Here is an 18,339-nt window from a genome sequence, read left to right on the forward strand (position 1 = left end):
TTTTCTGCTTTCAAGGCATAGGAACCCACACTGCCTGCAAACCAAACCAAAAACCAAAAGAACAGCTCCATCAGGTCTGCAGGAACCCATGCCCCTACGCTGGTGCTTCACCCCAGCATGTTCTCCTTGTCAGTTTCGATTAAGTTGTTGTGGAAACAAGAACAATTACACCTGAGCAGGTTGATTTCATGCTTGGCTAAACTCCACAATTGAAATTTATGCCATCTGTCAAGCATTGATTTTTTTTTTTTTTTTTTTTTTTTTGGTTGCATTTATTAATGCCATGACAGTTTCCTATAATGCATAATGGTCTTCTAATGCAAAAAACTAAACACATAAACCCACAACACACGCTGACAGTATATGATCTCTTATCGACACAACAGACAGCATTGTGTTGCACACTGAGAAATAATTCAGAAATTACAGTTTTTATAAAAGGTCCTACGGGTGTGAAAATAATGTTTTATATTCATGTTGTTTCTGATGCAGTAGTTCATAGGTTTTTTGAAAATATGTAAAAGACATATTGCATCTATGGTATTTAGTTAGTATTTAGTAATAGTATTGACTGTAATGATATTGTAAGGTCTTTCTCTTTATTTATTACACCTTTAAATGGGTATGCTCATGAATGCTAGTTCAAAACAGAACAAATGAAAAAATGTGTGAATACCTCAAAGATGATGATGTTTTTCTAAAGGGAGATTTCATATCAAGTCGAAACTTGATTGAAACCACAAGCTTCAAGTCTTCACAGATGTAATTTTCATTCAATTGATAAAAGACAGGGAAGTCACCACCTTAACACAATATGGGCATATCAGTCTAACACCTTAATTTCTCAGACTGTTTCAGAGACATTGAGAGTTTGTAATGGCTGCATCAGTTCCCACACAACATGACGTCAGTGAAAAAATTACGTTGTTGATGTACAGTCAGTCTGGTGCTGAATACCTGCCATATGGTTATCATATTGTAATGTATAACATGTCATATTTGTGTACAAATACATTTCAAAAGAAACTGGCCAAATGCCAATTGTTGAATTTTTTATTCAGTGACAAGCCAAAGTTCAATCTTTTGCACTTTGAATGTTATTATCTGACTTTCAAAGTGCAAATGGGCCACTTTGCATTTACATCTATTTCTTTATCAGATGCTGTTATCGAGAGCAATTTAAAACATAGTGCATGCAATTAGGTTATACAAACACTGGAATGGATAAAAGAATGGACAAAAAACAATCATTGTAAAAACATTATGTCAATGCAATGTTATTGCTATGTGTAACTGCCATACTGAAGGGGAAATATTAATACAATTCCACATATAATAGCAGAGAGCAGTTGCAGAGATGAGGTGACCAAAGACCTGGGAATTTTAGTGCTGGAAGAGGTTTGATGGAGCTCTGATGGTAGAGGCAGCAATAGGGCTTGCAGTTAATGTTTTTAACAGTGCCATATCTATGCAATGTTACAAAACGTTTCTGCCCCAAGTTATTCATCCTATTATGCATAAAGTGCCCTTACACTTACAATGTTTGATTGTAATACCTTGCGAGAAGTCATACAGCTTCTCAAGAGATATAGACAATCTTGCAGTGTTGATGGTGCATCTGGAAAAAAAATGAATGAACACATTATACCTAGCGCCTTCATTGAAAAATGCCTTAAGTTTATTATTTCTGCTTGGTAAATGGTAAATGGACTGCATTTATATAGCACTTTTATCCTAAGCGCTTTACAATTGATGCCTTTCATTCGCCAGAGCAGTTAAGGATTAGGTGTCTTGCTCAAGGACACTTCAACATGCCCAGGGCGGGGTTTGAACCGGCAACTCTCCGACTGCCAGACAATCGGTCTTACCTCCGGAGCTATGTCGCCCCAATGTTAATGTAACTTGTTGCATTTTTACCGACTCTCAGATTGTAAACTGTTCCTGTCTTCATTTATCTTTCATATATACAACAACAATAGAGCTCCACCGGCACAAGGCCGTAAACATATCCTGTGTAGGCACGCAAACGTGATTTCATGCGTAGTTGCATTCTAAAATGCGTCACCCGAAATTCTTAATGCAACGCAAGCACGAGCTGCAATGTCAAGCATTGCAGTGAGGGGCTATGGCAGGGAACAACAGGAGGGCGCCGTCTTCACTGAATTGTGCTTCATTCCACTCAGTGTTTTCACAACTGTCCTTGATCGCCCCCTTGAGGACTGGGGGTTTATTACCTCCACAGGGACATAAGAATGCACGCTGATTATGCTGCTTATGTTGGGCGTTTGCAGTCCGTCGACCAGGCATTCACATGCGTTCGCGTACGAGCATAGGATATGTTTCTGGCCTTACATCACGTTCACCGTCACGGTCATTCTACCTTCTCCACAGCGCATGTTTCGAGATCATCCAAGTTCAACGTTGTGAAAAGGGAGCATTGGGGAAGTCTCTGAACACTGCTCTGTGATCTGACTTTATTGATTGATTATGCATAAGTTCAGCCTCATTCAAAGCTTTTTCACTTCTGGTATTAGTCTATCAATTAGAGCAGGATACAGGGTTCAAAATAACCTTTTTGGCTTACCTGCCAAAGTGGCAGACGGATGAAAATGTTTACCTGCCGACAGACATATTTTTTATTGGCCAAAATGGATTTTTTAAATGTAACTCCACTGCTGTGTTGCACGAAATTAACCTAAAACTTCCATTAGCAGCGTTTATTTGCTTTCAGTGTAAAAAAAAACTAAAAACAAAATGCACCATCAATTATTGGAGATTCACATTTTCATATGCAGTGTAAATTTTATATTCCATTGTAAATTAATTTAATAGGCTATTTACTGATGTGACTGAATAGCCTGCATCAGGAAAGAATCACCACCAAATGTATAACATTATTTTAACGCGCTACTGTGTGAGTGGACGCATGCGTTCGCCGTCAGAAATCGAAGCTCACCGATTTTTCAGCTTGGACGCATCCATTGGACACAATGCAGTGCTGTGGAGCACCTTTCATTGATTACAAATACTGAATTCCCTGGCTAATGGCAACGGTCAACACAACGCTGATTTAACGCAATGCTCAAAGGATTCAGTGGAGCGGGGGGTAAGGGTCACAAAGTTAATTATGCATATATAATAATGCATTTGTGCATTACTTATGGGATATGGTGTATGTTTTCACCGTTGCAATAAGTGTCACAAACTACATTAATTTGTGGTCAATTATAGCTAAGTAATGCCTTTATATTATACACAACAAATTATAGGCTGAATAATAAGGAAAGGCACTAACAAACATCCACATAAAGACCATGAGGGTGCCCTGAAATGGGGGGCTACGTATAAAAAATACTGTAATTTCTTTCTGAAACCAAAGTGTACAAAAATACCCTTAAATAAAAGCTGAGAATGTGCACTTAACCACGTTTGAATTGTTTGATTACAAATCTAAAATTATGGAGTACAGAGCCAATTAAAAATGTCTTTGTGCCAACCATTATGGAGCCCAGCTGTGTATGTAAATGCGATGGTTTTCATAGGAAAAATAAGGACAATGCGTTTCTTCAAAGAAAAGAAGGCATGTCATATTATCGATTCAAGCCATGCGGACAAGCAGCAGTGTCCAACTGATTAAGCACAATAAATTGTCTTTATTCATAGGTCGATTCACAATACAATTTCAAAGTAAATTTTCCACATGGCTGTTCACTAAAATAAAAAAATATATATACTTGAAATTGTATTTGTGAATACAAAAGATCCACTTTGATCATTCATTATTTCTTGTCCTTTCTCTTTCTTCCATAGCCTTCAACTGGAATAGGGGTCAGAGCCAAGTTCTGGAATAAAATGCAAATGCGCTGAATATGGTAAATTTGTCCACTCCATTATACATTACAATGCGGAAACTAAAAGTATATAAACAGAATTTTTAAAGTGTACAATCTTACTTATGGTATCAAATACAATCATGTCCTGGACTAGCACATTAATGTAAGCAGCTAAAATATGAGGTGCGCCATTGTTTTACAATGTACCTGCAGAGGCATACTTTCATAATGTAAGCAACTTTACTCCTGCAGGTTACAAAAAATGCATTTGAAACCTACTTATGGTGTCATTTGCTGGTATATTTCTTTTCAAGTATTTGGTAATAAATCATCACCAATTGTTGCAACCTTAGAAGAGATTTCAGAAAAATTAAAAGTGATAATATAAATGGAAATCTAGCAAGCGGAAGACAGCAGTCAGAGTACAGTAATGAAGATACAGTTCATGTACTAAACCTACTCTTAACCTACATGAAAAAACATCTGGTGAAACTGACAGAATTATGGAAAGCAATTGGTGCGTTTAATTGCTTTTAAAATGTTAATTGAATTTTAATGGATGACATCATTCAGCTCAGCAAAGCAAAACAATTTAACTGAAACATAACTGTCCTCATGCAACACATTTCAATTTTCCAGATAACCTCAAAGAACCTTTGATTTTTTCCAAGTAAGTACATCATATTTTATTCCACCATTTACAAAAGCATTAATCTTCTGCTCAGTATATGAAATTTGATCATTTTATTACAAGTGGAAGTTTTAATAGACTGTTATGAATATTTAAGAATGATTAAACATCTGAAATCTTAAAGAATCAGTTAGGAACATGTCATACATTATAAGCCTTTTGTCACAGCAGCTTAGTTATTAGCTGATCAGCGTAAGTGTACATGTTCTCCCATATTGAAACAATGGCCATTGGATAAAGGACATTTTTCAAAAGTTTATTTTGTAGGTTTGTAAAGTTAAGGGAATAATACGGTTATTTTTATTTTTGTTTTTTTTGGTTGCAAACAGAGCCAAAAAAAAAAACGGATTGAAACTTAAGGGCTGGTAAAAAAAAAAAAAAAAAAAAAAAAGGAAATGTAAATACAATGCTGCAATGTTGTCATTGCCCTTACACAACCTTACTGCAATGCTGTAAATAGCTGCAATGATGTTTTGAGCAAGCTGGAGTGCCAGTCTTCTCATCACAGAAAATCAGCTCCTCTGTTAAGTGCCTGCAGCCGGTCTGTGGCAGCTGCACACGAGAAGCACTCCGTTGATGCAATGGCTGGGCAGCTCAGCAGGGGGAAAAGAAGCTGCAACTGACAGCGCGTGCTTCGGAGCGGCTACCAAAATAACAAACCATAAAATTTACCCAGAAATGTGGATTCGTTTAGGAAGAATAGACAGCAACGGTTTGTATAGATTCTCTAGCAAAAAAAAATACATGGCAGCTGAATTGGCTCCCCAAACATTTCAAAGCAAAGCGAGATATCCCTCACAGGATGTAATTCATTTGTACTCCATTTGTGGAGATCAAAATTTAATTATGTCTCACAAATGACGGAGGTTTTTGGTTGTAGGTAAAAGTTTCCTTTCAATTAACTGAAGTGAGCCTTACTTGGAAGGAACAGCTTCATCCTTCAGGAGAGCATACAAAGGATTCACTTGATAATGCCACACTACTTAAGCCCATATAATATAGATATGTGCAATATACTGGCTGGACAAGTGAAGTAGGCTGCTGTCAGTGATTAATTGTTTGTCTACATGCAGATGAAAAAGCATGTTAAAATTGATTCAAGCTTGATCGGAAACTGACGATAGATAAGAAGCATGGCCCTGCCCTTTGATGATAATTTATGCATCTAAATGTACATATAAATATCTATCCATCCATTATCTAATCCTCTTATTCTTGCTCAGGGTTGCTGGGGGAAGGGGGGAGGGGGGATGTGGGTTGGAGCCTATCCCAGCATGCATTGAGCGAGAGAGGCCGGAGCACACCCTGGACAAGTTGCCAATCCATCACAGTAGACACTCGCACACACTATTCACTCACACACTCTTACCTATGAGCAATTTCATCGATCCATCCATCAGCTATACCTGCTTATTTCTAGTAAGGGTCTCAGGGGTTGCTGGAGCCTATCCCAGCATGCATTAGGTGAGAGGCCGGAACACACCGTTCACAGGCTGCCAGTCCATCACAGTAGACACACGCACACACTATTCACTCACACGCTCATACCTATGAGCAAATTAGACTCCCCAATTAGCCTAACCCGTATGTGTTTGCACTGCGGAAGGAAACCAGAGTAGCTGCAAGAATCGTGTACATGGGCAGAACACGCAAACTCCACACAGGAAGGCCCCAGCTGGGATTCGTGCACCGGACCTTCTTGCTGTGAGCCATATTTGCATTAACATTATCACCTAAACAGGGCCCACAATGTACTATCTGCAAATGCTAGAAATTATAAGTAACACTGGCTAAGGATGTCAGGCAACTGCAGTACCTAAGCAAAACATTTTTTCAGAATTCAGGCCAAACACAACCATGTCAGAAAAATATGTCCATCTTATGGTCATAGGATGCAGTATCTCTCCAGTTTATGGCATTCATGGCCTGCTCATTGAAGAGAATTCACTTACAGTACACGCTTTCTATGAATAATTGAACTTCCTATTAATAGTGCCCCCTCCAGTAAATAAGCATAAGAGTCTCTTAGGCATCTTGGAGGTTTTACACAGTCAGTTAGGGGAGGAGAGAAGTACAATATACTTGATTCATTAAAAGATTTGCACTTGAACAGCTGTACACCACCATGGAACATGGCCAAGAGTCCTTAGGTCCTGATACAGCCCCAACCCGACTGGCCTCCCAGCTGCATGCCACACACTGATAAGAGTCCAGACAGGAAAACGCTACGATTTCAAAGACATTTATAAGTAAACATAATGCCGACTTCACATTAACAAATGGAGTGTTTTCCATGACATGGCTGTTAAAAATCAGGAGACAGAAGTGATAAAAATCAGGAGAAAAAAATATTCTGCACTCAGCCGGTTGTTCTGTAATTTTCCAACATCGGCAAGCTGTGGTGATTGAGCCAACGAAACTTGATTCCTGTTTTGTTTTGTTTCGATCACAAGGAAACCATAAGCCAGGAAAGTTAACATTCCTGGTTAGCTAACACGTCGTACTTCTTTTCAAATTCTGCAGCACACGTATTAAGGAGAAGGGGTGACGATATACGCAACGACTGGGCAGCAGTGATTAGTGAGCAGAGGGGCCTGGGGATGGAACAGGATCCTGATGGCGTGGGTAAGTGAGCTGTCACTGTTAAACTACTCTTTCGTCCATTTCCTCTCTCGAAAAAGCCAATTACGAGGCGTTCCACCCCACCATGCTCACAGTCCGTCTGAAACTGCTGTTGAAAAGCAGTTAAGGCGTCTTGTTTCCCTCCTTCGTCATTTCAGAACTGCCCTTATGTGATGGATGGGGAAGTTTGGGAGTCCACCACCCCATGCGCATTTGCGTTAGCATGAACTACCATATCAGTGAGTGGCATGCTGTGTCTTGCTGCTGACATATGTCTCACTGCTTGATATTGGTGGTCCTCTATAGGTCTGACTTTTTGATGGTTATCAGCTTGAAAGCTGACGAAGCAATTTCTGGCATTATTAAAACTGATATTACGAATACATTTATATGGCATCAACAGTCAGGAAATAGCAATAATATATAATCAAAAATCGTATTCTGATTGCTCTCAAATTTTAAAAAATTTAAAAAAGTCACAAGAAATGAGCCAATCTAAGTAATGCAAATTTATTCTATTTCATTTGAATTTTTTGAAGGTCAATTAAGAAGTAAGATTATAGCTTGGAGAGAAGAGGCAGATATTTCTTGACTGAAAATATATGGTATATTATTTTCATCTCATTTTACCTTCTGAGAGTTATTATCTCAATGCTTTCGGCCAGCTCTGACTTGGCTAGAAACTTAGGAAGCAGATAACCTTGAATAAACAGAGAGCCCTTCCTCAACATGGAGATTCTGCACATTTGAATTATTGCTGGAAGACAATACAAAGAATTGTGATGGATTATGAAACATGGAGCACTATGGAGCATTTTCCTTCTTCCAAACCTCGCTAAAATCTTGAACATATTATCATTCATATTGTATTTATGCAAAATGTTCACATGTAAATGCTAAAACATAAACCACACAGATTCATGTGTATGATCCCTAATGCATCACCTACACTCATCTCACTGGTACATATTTACACAGGCACACATCACTGTACATTGTGTTGATATAAACCAATTTGATCTTAAATAGGGAGATTTACAAGGTGCAATCCTACCTACGGAGCTTGCCTTTGATTACATAGAAAAATATGGCTGCTCGGAAAACTCTAAACGGGACTGGGTAAATAGTTTTTTGATGAATAGTAGCCCATATTACAGTGTCAAAGATAAAAGCCATGCGGTCCACAGCTTTTGCAACACTGGGAATTGAGTCACTGCTGATCGAAGTTGTATTGGTTTGGCCTGAAGGGAAAATTGTGGAGCACCGTTCTGCAGTAACGACACTGGGTTTTAAAGTTTGCTTGTACTACATGTCTCCCTTCCACCCCTTTGTGGCAGACGTACCAAAATTAATTAAATAAATCAAGCAAGGTGCAATTTTCAGGAACATGACAGGATGACAATTAAATTTCAATGCAAGTAATAAAAAATAGATCAAATCAGCGAAATCTCTCAATCAATTTTTTAATTATGGAAAAGCCCTTCACAATGGGGCCACAGATTGCTTTTCACAGCACAATACCGGGAGTGATTACAAGAAATTAAACGGAGTTACAATTAGATTTTTGGCATAAGACATACGGCAAATAGTGCAGGTATAATCAAAAACAGCATTAAATTATAAAAATGCTTTTCATGATATTAATATCATATTCCACATTGGCGAATATTCACGCTTGACTTATATCATTCTTTTAAAATGGCCTACTTTACAAAACGTCCTTTTCTGTCAAAACACCAACATTAGGTCTCATATTTGCTTAGCAACTTTATTGTTATGTTCACCTTCGCCTAAATTTTGAGGTCCTCTGAGGAGAAATTATAATGACAAAGCTCTCACAGGCAAAAACAGACTGCATATAAAGTAAATATGCACACACTCAAGTTCACACTCATGTGTGTGTTTGGCCAATACACAGAAGGCTGCTGATGTCTAAGTAAAACCTCATACACTCATCCCGACCATATGATGGGAGGAGACCAGGAAGACAGTAACGAGCGAGAATATAAACCCGACAATGGCTTCTATACAGACCCACCAATAAATATGACTGATTTACAGAGAAGACATGCAATAGTACTGTAGCTTCACTTCATTTTGTGGCAGTGAGCTGTCAAACGCCAACGACAAGCGACTTCATATAAGGCCCGACAAGTACTTTAGCATAAATCAAGTGAAAGCTCTGCTGTGTCGCTCACCGACCGGAAGCCCCTAATCAAGTGCAGGCATTGTGATGAGAGTCAAGGTGGGAGTTTTTTGGCAGTTTTAACAGCTGAGGAAATTAACATCCACTCATTGCCAGACGCGAGTACATGTGAGCACTGACATGTGGATAGACCTTTTTTTCCCCCAAAGTAATTTTCTTCAAGTGGAAGTACAGCACAGAAGCGTTTGCAGGAAATATCAGAAAAGGCATACAGGTGGCAGAGCTTGTAAAAGGCAATATATCATATAGATATAAACTCACAGTGAATTTAAATGAAATGCATGGAAATGAATTATGTATTTAGATACCCCAGAATCATTTATCTTACAGCACAGGCTCGTATGCTATGAGCATGATAGATGGTCGGGCAGGGTACCAACTCACTATAGTCTTTCTAAGATATATATACAATACATACCGCTACCCCATTCTCTGACAGTCAACCCACTGTGAACATGAACTATGGTTCCATAAAGCACGATCCTTTGCTCTTTAACATACCTTTGCTCTTTAAATCCCAGCAAGTAATATTGTTACACTTGGGCCACTGACCCTGCAATAAATATGCTGAGATGCTAAGTAACTACAGAATTGTGTTGGTTTCCCTGTGCGGCCCGTGTGGTAAATAAAATAAGGTAGCACTGCGCTGTGCATGTAGTGATGCAGTGAACTGGGACTTCATTTGGTATGGAGGAAAGAGTTACTCATCTACCACAGATCTCCTCCTAGCTCGCCTTGCTCTCTAGGAGGTGAGTAAGCATGTTCCGTCATTCAGCCGCGGTAATGAAATATGTACTGTAGCATAACCTAAGAAACATATACAGCACGTTTAATGGGGGTCACACGTCCCTCTGTTATCAGTTTTAGACCAAGGAAAATTGAACACCTGTAGAATATGGATGTGGACAGCTAGGGTGGATTCAAGTACAATTTCTTTGAAAGACAACTTAATGCAGATACAATAATTATTTTTAATAAAATGAAATAATATGATCACTGAACTGTATGAAGAAAAATATATATACTTTTGTGCTTTAATGTCAGTCACAGTTAAGGACGAATGCAGACTGAATACAGGCCAAAGTATGACAAACTCTAAATAGTCAGTTAACTTTACTTTGCAAACTTACATCTGCAGTACAGTACGTATGTGGACCATTTTTGTGGTTTTGGCTCTGTACTCCAGTACATTAGATTCAACATGGAACAATGAACATGATGTTAAACTGCAGACGATCAGATTTAATTTGAGGGTATTTACAGCTATATCCAGTGATTATAACCCTTTATATACTGTGCATAGTCCCCCATTTTCGATAAAAAATACCTACCTCTAAATACAGAAACATCTCAGCCATTGCACTTGGTTGACACCTCTAAGTACTATTTGCAGCTATGGATGAACACATCTGAGCAACAGTGGTCGTGCTAAATTCTCAGTCACAGTTCATACAGGGCAGGTAGTACCAGCATGCATTACACTCTCCTGATATGGACCTTTGAACTTATGCCTCACATATGTCACAGAATGGCACAACTCGTTAACTTTCAGGACTTGTAGTGGACTTCAATTATTGCACTTTGAACGCTTCTGCAGCCTGTAAAGCACGCCAGCTTTCAATATGGGCCTGATTGATGCCAGGTAATGAAATCCTCCTGTTTTGAGTGACAGAGGCAGTGTGGTGCCTACCTTCCTTTCTATCGCATTCAGAATTCCTACCATAAATTCCCCAGTTCAGATGCCTGCTGAGCCCACCGCGGTAAGCCTTGGCACAATGATTGATAACACTGTAAACCACCGAACTGCTACGGAATCCAGCCCAGTCTGCCTGGCCGTGCGACTGTGAGATCATCTTTTTCGGGGAAAGACAAATATTTTAACGCCGATGTACACGGCACTTCAGTGTTAATGATGGAGCTGGTGCAAGAGAGGGACTGCTGCAGTACATAAGCTTAGAAAGGAAGGCATTTCTCTTGTGAAACAGGAGGGCCAAATGACATTATTTTAAATGTTTACCTCACAGGAATTTTTGAAGCTACGATTTAGCTCTCTCGCTCTGCTTGCCGTAAGGTGCAAGTGCTTTCATGACTGTCTATGAATGGAAGCCAGGACACCATGACAAACTATGCTTGGTTTGGTATGCTGATGAATATTAATCAACTAGCAGAGAGGAAAGAAGGCTTTTTTAAGAGCAGCTGTGCTCTCTTTGGATGCCACTGTCTTAATATTAACGTAATACGTTACAATACAATCATGCACCGCTTTTACATGTAGCACAGTGCATTGACCTACAGCACTTAAAAATCAGATTATTCAATAGCGCTCAGTTCATAAATAAAGACTAGCGCTTCACTCACTGCTTAAACTTATTTTAGCTGGCCTACTATATACAGTATAAGTGCCACTGTAAAGGTGCTTGATTTAAGATAAATGAAGAAAAAAAGATAAAAACAATGAGTTGAATTGAAACATTGGTCACTTGAAGAGGTGAATTTTGCAATGTGTGCAGGAGACAGCCACTAAATCTGCCTTCCTGACTGATTGGGAAGGTCATTTCTCCATTGGGGGATGAGGGCAGAGCACAGCTCGTGCCACGAGGAGTGGCCACAGGGAGCTTGAAGGAATGTGACAGCCAGCTAGCGGGACACTGCCATGGTACCCTTGAACAAGGTACTTAACCTGAATTCCAAGAGTAAATAAATATCCAGCTATATATGTAAGCCAATGTGTATATATGTATAAATGCATGTGTGTATGGATTGTATATAAGCTTCTTTAAATAAGAAATCAGGCAAATCCCTGTAAATATAAAAAGGTAATATTACCGTCTTGCCATATGTGAGAGGTGGGAGAACAGATACAAAATGCACAGCAATTCTGTCTCTGTTCTTATAGAGTAATTATCTTCACATTCTGTAGGGCTGTATAATTGTCTTTCTAGATGATATCACTTCAGAAATGACTTTTTCTCCAGTGCTAATGTGTCTTTGCATTACTCTATTACAGGGGTCATTTTCTGCCATTGGTCACTGATGAATTGACATGGTCCGACTTCAAAACGTATTAATCAACTTGCTATTTCATCCAAGACTTAAAAACGATGCCTGCATTCAGTGTATATACTGTCATTTATGTGCACAAGGGGTGGATCAATGTGGTGGAAATATAAAAAATTTTCCTCGTACTTTTCATCGTACATTCAGAAGATTTCAGAATCACAAAGCTCCATTCACGATGGAGTCAGTTTAAGTCATGTGACTTCATGGTGATTTAGCTTCTCTGTGGAGCTTGAGGGTTCTAACATCTCTTCTAATTATGAGGTATGTGGCGTGTCGATGCCCAGATTAGACAAGCACACTTCCCACACTTCGTCATTGCTGTTCTCTCAAACGTCTCACACATCTGCACTGAAAAGTGAACCCAATTTAATAAATTTATAAAAAGAAAGTCCCATCTGGCAGGGGACTAGAGGATGAAAAATACTGTTGACAGCACAGAACAGTTTGGGCCACTTTGTAATTCGTGTTCAGAACATATAGACCTGAGATTCACATGCCGGATTAAGAAAGATCGAGAACACTAACACTAGAAAGGACAACCTGTTTATAACAATCCATATCAGAAGCACAATTAGACCACTGGCATAATCAAACATCTCAGGTATTCCTGTGTGGAAACATATCTGGTGTAAAGGTCACTTTTTTTAAATGGTTATTTTGGTCATAAAGTAAAATCAGGATTTTCACCCACATTCTGGGTCAAGAGAGGTGAAGAATATACTCATAAAGGGAAACATCTTTAACATCTCTGAAATATATTTGTCTTGATCTAGATCCATTCAATCTATTATGGAATTACTGTATTTTCCTTTGAAAAGAGCACTTTGTTTGCTTGACAAATTTTGCAGGTCTAAGTTTTCCACAGCTTATAATCACTTATTTATGTCTTAGGAGACTGATTCCCCCTGAGTTACAGAAATAAAATAAAAAATTGATTAAGATGGTTGTTTTAATTTCCTCTTGGCAAACCAAGGCAGAACTTCACTTATAGGGGCTTCCCACCAAAACAAAACTTTGCATAGCCATGCAAAAATAGCACTTGAAATGTACCTTGTATAGCTCTGAGATCAGCCTATAATTGAAACTTCATGACATCTATTCACATCTCTGCATGAGCACAAGAATTCACTTCCTGTGGTGCAATGAATGAATGTCCGCAAATACAGGAAAGACGAGACTGTCCTCGAACTGAGGAGTCAGACTCGCCGCCGCCAAATCCCTTTGCCACAGTTTCACACTCTAAAGCCCAGGACATGAAAGGGAAATTTGATGCTGGCGAAATGGCTGCCAGTTGCAGAAGAGAAAGGAGTTCTAATTAAAGATCGACCCCAAATCAATCTCTGAATATATTTCCCGGCGTCTGAGCCGTGACTTTGGATTTTTTTCCGAGCGTCTCACTATGAGGTAATGGCGGGTTGGCGGCTCGAGGCTCTATCCTGGACTCGACGCGGCGGTAACACAAACGCAAGAGTCTTTGCTAGTTTCAGACAAATGCAGTCGTTGTTTTCCTGTCCAGCTCCTACGTTGTTAAAATAACAAATGCCCGGGTCTTAAAAGGAAGTATGATCATGGTAATTGTTGGTGTATTACCATTTTGATGCAGCTGAAAGCGTTTGCATTATGACCGACCAAAACCTGAAGTTTCATTGCGATTTTAAGGGTGCAACATTAAGATAGGAATGTGCCTACACAGGCAGATATGCAACGCACACACGTACACCCTCTGGTCTGTTATAACCAGAGGGGTATGCGCATGCATAAAAATATCAAGATCAAAATGAGAAAGATTATTATTGTGTTTATCAAAAATTCACAATAAAAATACAAGGTCATGATAATGTAGGACATAGTATTGATCCAAATTAGACAATTGCAGGCAATGACAAATAAAATTGGCCAATGGCTTTCAGCAATTAAAACCCTACTGACTTCACCTGTTACTCCATAATTGAACAAACTTATTCTAAAGAGAACTACTAAAGTCTAATTAAGAAAAATAAACCTTTTAAATCAGAAAAAAACTCATTTGAACTACATTTCACAATTAATCCAGTAATTTTTAATGGACTCGGGCATGAGCAGGTCTTTTTCCTCAGAGTTAAATCTGTCTTTTCAAAGTCTCGCCAAATCCACCATTATATTAGCAATCCACCGAGGGGCAAACACAGGTGGTAGTAAACGGAATGAAAGATGACAATCTGATTGGCTTTTAACGCGTTATGTTCAAGACCCACCGATTAATTTAATTAATTTAAGTCCACTATGTCCAGCCCATTTTAAATGTGTGCTTTACTTTTCACTTGAACTATATGCCATGAAGCTAGCAAAAGTGGGTCTGGCCATGCCCTAATTGCACTTGCACATTGCGCTTTGAGCCATGTGCTATGACCTTTAAAATAGAGACCTCAGTCTTTCCTACTTGCATTGTGGTTGACACAGACCAGTGGACATTTCACAGCACTTTCTGAGAGGGCACATTAGTTATTGCTCTACCGTGGCGATTGTGTTCTCTCTATTGTAAATCCAGTCCATCCTTAATGGGCCTTCCACCCATTAAGTTTGATTATCACAGACCAAAAAATACAAGTTAAGAAAGAATGTTGCCATTAGATGTCCGTCTCACGTGCATGACATTAACACCATGAAGGCTTTTAAGTAGAATTTAAAATGATGTTACCACTAAGGCCTGATGGTGGACAAGCATACAAGGCCAGTGCCATTTTTTTTCTCTAGTCACAATATTTGACTTGCAGTTCAATCTCAGACTTGGCTGATGCATAATCAATGGTATTTGCAGTGCAAACAGCTACAGGTAGGTGGTCTTTTGATAAGTGCTTGTATAGTTTTGGATGGTCAGTTTGGGATGGGAAATAAAAATGGAATTTAAGGTTGATTTTCCCTTTCAAATAAGTTTTATCAGTGGGACATCTTTATATACATGTATAAGCATTCACCATGGCAAAATAATTTGCAGTTTGGGATGAGGACTTTTCAGGTTTGAGTTCAAGAGCCAAAGAGATTATTTGTATCTCCACTCCGCAGCTGATCTTGTGGCCAGAATCTGAGTTTCAACTGGAAATCGTGATGACACTTGGAATAAGGTCAAACATCCAAACTTAGATGCTTAATAGAGAATTTAGGAAAAAAACAGGCAAATGGAACATTATTGTGAATGCAAATAAAAAACTATGTAAAAAATGCAGGCACAGACTGTACTCTAAGTAAAATTGTATCAGCTTTTAATTTCCTTAAAACCTCATTATCCTGTATCCACATGAACTGTTATTTAGGTGCGTTATCTATACTGTGGTGATACTGAGTATGGCCAGTGGGTGACCTACATAATATCCTGCCAGAATTATGATTACTTTTCCATTGTGAGAATAAATGAAGTGAGAAATCTCAGGAGCCAGCTGAACGGAGTGGGGGCATGGCCTAGCCTGCAGCTCCGAGGCGGCGGTGCTTAGCTAGCGGACTGCAGAGCAAGGGAAAGTGGCAGCTCATGCTTCAGAGCACGCTAACGCTAGTCTGCACTCTGTATAATTGATACTGGAAGTCACAGCTACAGGGTGGTCTTGTGAATATGATTGAGAATTTCAAATGTGGAGAAAAGTAAAAAAAATAAATAAAGAAAAATAAAATAAAAAAGAGGAGTAAAAAGTGTTTAAAATCATTTACTTTCAGGGGACACAATGCTGACAGCCTTCAACCACCAGTTAAATATTGACAGAGATCAATCTGTGTAACACCACTCACATATTCATAGAAAAAAATGACACACAGGACTGCTTACATACTGCTGCCTTAAATAATAATTTGCTTTTCCTTCAGAAAGAATGTTACTTCTTAACAACAAGTCCATTCACTTTTGGTTAAAATGTATCTAATGGAAATACATTTATGCACATCACAGTGATGTTCAACTGCAATATGCAGTATATCCCATGAATACTTAATACAGCATTTAAAATGTCCTGTAATTTCAAAAGGAAAGACAATATGACATGGCTGTTATTGAGGGGAATAATAACAGAACGCAATGTTCAGCAATCTGTAAAATGAACATGTTTTGCACATGTTCTGAATATTCCTGGTTCGGATTTAACAATGAAATTCAAGCAAGGATGGCGATGATTAATGTTTTTGGTTTCTCTTTGAAATTGTTTCAAAACTAATATTCAGATATTTAGAAAATATTAGAATGGTAATTATAAGGACTGTTGAACATACAATACTGTGGAAAAAAAAACTTGTGTTTAATTGTCAGTGAATGTTAAGCACAAATGTTGACTGAATCCAGGCGACTGTGGGAATCTGATGTACTGTGTGACCTCCGCAGAGTTATTGCACCTTCTTAAGCCCTGTCCACCACGGAGAGGCTCTTAACTTCTGGCTCATTGTGTCCTTGACTGCAACGCACATTCGTTATAGCTCTGCAATATTAATTAGTGCTCTCGTTGGAGATTACTTTATCAGACTGCAAATATTAGGATAAGTAACCAGACAGATGCCTGCTTCACACAGTGAAGCACAAAAATCATAGACGGAGATAAGACCCTATTGCTTTGGACTGCTTTCAGATTAATTTGATTAAACTGTATTGAAAACTAAAAGAAAAAAAAGTAATAAAATACCAAATACTAAGTATATCTTTGGAAGCTAATACTTAATGTGTGGGCTTATGTGTTTTTTTCAACTTCAGAGGAACTATGGAAACTATGGAAAAGCTGACAGTAAACTTTTGGGATGTTTTAGCCGCCTTCTGTATATTTAGTACTTACATCAGGGTACACAGTCATAACAGACAAAGCCAAATTAATGTAGCACATCGTGCCGTGGAATAATACAATTTTTTTTTGTCTGAGAGGGCATTTAAACTCAGGCTAGATATATATAAAAAAAACTACTACACAGTACATTGACTTTACATTTCTTGTGATTAAACCCATTCTTTGTGTGAAACAGCCACATTGTTCACTTTGCCTGGCTATTCAAGTGAAAACCCAAAATTATCAAATGAATTAATGCCCTCAGAAAGAGCAGGGAAAACCCTGATAATTACTGCCTATGGAATATTACTGCTCAACACTCTGCTTGCGTTCTTGGGTACCCCTGGAATTACATTGGGGTAATAATAATAATAATAATAATAATAATAATAATAATAATATATTTACTTTTTGAGTAATGGTCTGTATTCTGCAGCTGTAGCTGCTTTAAATAGCAAAAAAATGTAATATTCGCAACTCAGCAAACCAGGGTTCCCTTTAGACAGACATTGTTTAAGTTTCTTAGTAGAAATCAGTAATTTTTCCCCCAGCCAATCAGTATTCGGCAGTAGTAGAGTAGGATTGTGGATTATGCAAATTCATTTTCATTTTGTAACTCACTCTTCCTGATAGCTCAAGGAGGATTATAACTGTGGTACTTGCTGTCACTGCTGTTTAGGTTTGCTTTTTGATGCCTATTGAGATGTACCCTGACCTTCTCATAGGGAAGACTTTATTGACCGTTGGAGGATTTCACTGTGATTCACTTAATTATATTTTTATCATGATTCGCTATGTTACATGTTCTACCAGTGTTTGAGAATTAATGGTCATTTTTTATATAATTGCCTTGAGCAACATTCTTTTATGTCTGTGTAAACGAAATTTGTGCAATTTGAATCTGACTTGTATAGTTCGACAGATGTATATAAACTTCACAAAAGCATAAACAGAAATTCCCACTACCTAAAACAGCCATCACTGCAGGAAAAACAGCCTTAATCAGCGTCAGGTATGCAATTTACTTACAATAACAAGCTATTTATTACTTATTAGATGACTTATTAATACTTACATAATTTATTACTTGTGAACTGTGATACATTTTAGACATATGCAGAGCATAAAGCAAACCAAAAATAATCCATTCATTTCCAG

The 18,339-nt window shown here is 38.4% G+C and overlaps 1 protein-coding gene across 8 annotated transcripts in view; it reads right to left on the bottom strand.

Annotated features, from left to right (window-relative positions):
• Nucleotides 1–18,339, bottom strand: part of chrm3b (cholinergic receptor, muscarinic 3b) — an 82,288-nt gene that overhangs the window by 24,155 nt on the left and 39,794 nt on the right. For 2 of the 8 annotated variants that reach the window (XR_010328147.1, XR_010328134.1), the window contains one exon: nt 1,038–1,618. The exons of 3 other annotated variants lie outside the window; for them this stretch is intronic. The gene's annotated coding sequence lies outside the window, so the exon portion shown is untranslated. Of the gene's footprint in view, nt 1–1,037; nt 1,619–3,682; nt 3,843–18,339 lie in introns of those variants that run through there. 3 more of the 8 variants (XR_010328139.1, XR_010328135.1, XR_010328130.1) reach the window with 3 other exon arrangements.

This window comes from Anguilla rostrata, chromosome 2 (assembly GCF_018555375.3).
Source record: "Anguilla rostrata isolate EN2019 chromosome 2, ASM1855537v3, whole genome shotgun sequence".
Classification (NCBI taxonomy): Eukaryota; Metazoa; Chordata; class Actinopteri; order Anguilliformes; family Anguillidae; genus Anguilla; species Anguilla rostrata.